This window comes from Nematolebias whitei, chromosome 12 (assembly GCF_014905685.2).
Source record: "Nematolebias whitei isolate Nwh7 chromosome 12, NemWhi1, whole genome shotgun sequence".
NCBI lineage: Eukaryota > Metazoa > Chordata > Actinopteri > Cyprinodontiformes > Rivulidae > Nematolebias > Nematolebias whitei.
Window position 1 is genome coordinate 1,142,717 of NC_056509.1, and position 3,515 is coordinate 1,146,231.

Consider the following 3,515-nt stretch of genomic DNA (forward strand, 5'->3'; position numbering starts at 1 on the left):
AACTGTCTTGTTTTTAAACCTCTCAGACAGAAACAAGAGAACTGACACCTGTAGTTTTTCTCTCTTCATCAAAACATTTCTCTGTCTGTTCCTAAACATCTCCGCTGTTTTTATGACTTGTAATGACCCTCTGACATCACTAAAACCACACCCCTGTTGGTTCTTTCAACCAATCATGACTTCCCAAAAGTGACCGGAAGCAGAACTCTTTAAAAGTCAACACTTCCTAGTTCCAGGGTTGCTAGTTCGGAGAAGTTCAGTCTGGAGGAAGTTCTGAAGTGCTGGAGCTAGTTGGGAGTTCTTCAGAGTCTAGTTGGGATTATGGAGCCTTCCACATCTGAGTGGAACCTCTGACGGACTCACAGCTCGCTGTGAGTCCACCCGGGAGGTGAGCGTGTTGTTGAACGGAGTACCGTCACTACTTCGGACGATTCTCAGCCATCCTAAGGAGACGCTGAAAGGTAGCGTTGAAATGGAACTCCGTACCGAAGCTGACCTATCTTCTGCAAAGGTAACGAGTCTCTTCACTGCCTAGTGTACCGAGGCTGAGCTGGGGTCGGATGAAGGGTGCCATTCCTCGTCAACACACTTTCTTCCTCCACATCTTTTCTCTCCATTCAAACTCCTTCCTTTCCCATCTTCAAACTTCGATCTTGCCAGTAATTAATCCAGATATCTTCAGAAATGTCTGTTGTTTTTATTAAGTAAAACGTGCCAAGTTTTATTAATCAGAGCCGATCAGTATAATCAAGTGTACAATGTTTTGATGTTAAATTTTTATTCTGTTAATAAATGACCACATTTATTTTGATGGGTCAAAGAAAATTAACGTCTCATGTCACTGATTAGACCATCTCCCACACAGTACCTCTGTCACATATCTGTCAAGTAGCTCGAAAAAGTGAGAACCCGTTATTAAAAATTGACTGTAGTGGAGCTCCTAAGCTAACTGAAGCTAACCCAGCCATATATCACTACAACACCAAGAAGAGGTCAGAGGTCAGGGAGGAAGACGTTCAGGAAGATGTTCCTTTGAACTCATCAACATCTGGCTCACAAGAAGCCCACATGGTTCCAGCAGACGTCTGGGAGAAGTTGGGACTGTGAGCAGTTCAAGTGGAACAAGAGTTGGTGCTGAAGTCCAGCAGCTTTTGGAGCAACTCAGCTGTTTTCTATCAGAACCCTTCCTTCCTTCCTGCTGCTGTGTCTGATTGTTTATCACACCATGCCTTTGATCTCTTCTTTTAATAGATTCTCACTGGATCTGGATGGATTTCACTCCTTTGATCACTTTGATCCATTTGATTCTGATCAAAAATATATAGGATATTATTATTATAAGGAACATATATTGGGTCTAACTAATGATCTAAACTGACCTGAAGTCAGTCAATAATTAATGACTTCCAATGATTTCAAGACTTTTTAGCTGCTTGAATAATTATGACTTCAACTAGTTGATGAATTAGAAACTAACTTTTGAACATTTGAACTCTACTAGCTGCAGCTGATTGCAGTGATCAGTGTCTAATGTGTACTAAAACTTCAAAAGTACTTTTTCAGAATTCATGCAAACACAGCAGATAATAGAGAAACAGTTTTTAAAACACAAAAACACGTCAGAATACAACTTATTTTATGGAGGAAAAGAATAGGGCTGTTGATGAGGCCTGTTTTGATGAATTATACACAACTTGTTGTTTATAAGCTCAGGTGGCTGTGGCGGCCATCTTGAACTGGGTTGACTCAGAAACTTGATCATTTGTAGATGTACATACAAAGAATAAAAAGTGTGAGCTGGAAAACCTGAAACCTCTGAATCCTGCCTAACAATGGAAGAAGCATCTGCTGGAACCTGAGAGTCGTCAGGGTTTCACCATCCCTCTGAGGACCGTTTTCAGGGAAACATGGAAGTTGAAAAGTTGTGGAGAGATCCCACTCCTCCCTCTTAATGGTTCTTTATCTAGACAGCAAGAACTAATTGAAGTGAAACAATGAAATGTCATGGGTCTTACAGAATTGAATCTAAACTGATTCTTGATGTAAAAACACTAATAATGATGGTGGTCACTAAATGTTTGTTCAAGTGTCATCTAAAGGTCCGTTTCAGGTCCATTTCTGGTGATTTATGGAGCATTTGAACACATGGAAACTAAGAATTTGGACTTGTAGCAGGACACCTGCAATTTGATGTCAATTGATGGAAGATTCTCAAAATTAGGTCTCAAATTAAAATGAAGATGTTTTGTTCTATTGAAAATAAATCAGTGCATTCCACTCAAATTATTACCAGGATGCAAACTATTCCACAATCATAAGATTTATTGTAATCAAAAGTAAAATAAAATAAAGAAATACAGCAAAATAAAACAAAAGCTTTTACATCATCAAGTATGAAATTTGATAATAATCTTTCAACATTGATTTACAGTGGTATTAAACCAAACAGCTTGTTGTCAAATGATGGAAACATGATTGAATTATCACAGAAATATTTTGAACAGTAGAACTTTTGGATGAATTTGTCATTTTAGGAGATGAACTAAATGAGGATGATGCTCATGTAAAACTTGTCAAATCTTCTCTGACAAAACCAAACATCTTATTCTGCTGTTGACTCTTGTTTGGTGTCGTTTATTGGATTCAACAAATAAGTCTTAAGAAACAAAACATATTGACAACTTCATTTACTCATTGAACAAACTGGAGCCTCAGAAGCATGTGGAAGAACCATACACAGCCACAACAGCCTGGCACCTCTTCATGCTGCTCACCAGCTTGGTCACACAGTGCTGTGGGATGGCATCTCATTCTCTACCAACATTTGTTGCAAGTCAGTCAATGTGATTGTTAATAAAACAACTCCTTGTCAACAACATTCTGCTGTGAAAGAACGCTACATGAGCTACTAATAAATCCACACATTTGCACGACACCACTAGTTTAGTTTGTCACAGTTTTTATGCAGGAACATGTTCAGTTTAGAAAACAGAGACAAACTAAACAACAATGTTGTGTAAAAGTGTAGATGTTTAATACTAGCTAATATAGCATTTTATCAGATTGGTATGTCATTATTGAGAAAGAGGTTGTTGTTATTTTAAAGCCTGCAAAACAATAAAAATGTATTTTTTTGGATAATTGTTTCATTGAAAAAAATTAAATCTGCTTTCATTTTTATTACTACACCAACTAATAAAATGTGACATAATTATTGTCACTACTGAAAAACATAACATTTTAATTACACTAACGCATGAAAAAAACTAACTAAGACATCAAACTATTGTCAGAAAATAAAGTGCATCAGGGTGACAACACTTTGATTATGATTTCCAACAGTTATTTGTCTGCAACAGCACAGTTACCCTTTCAATTTGTATCATTCAGATAAAAGCTGCAACTACTGACGAGGTCTGTGGTGGATTTTGAGTCGTGCTTTTTTTCCATTCTAATGCAAAAGAACAAAGATAAATCAGGGATATGTACACACATAAACTAAGTAAAAACCACTG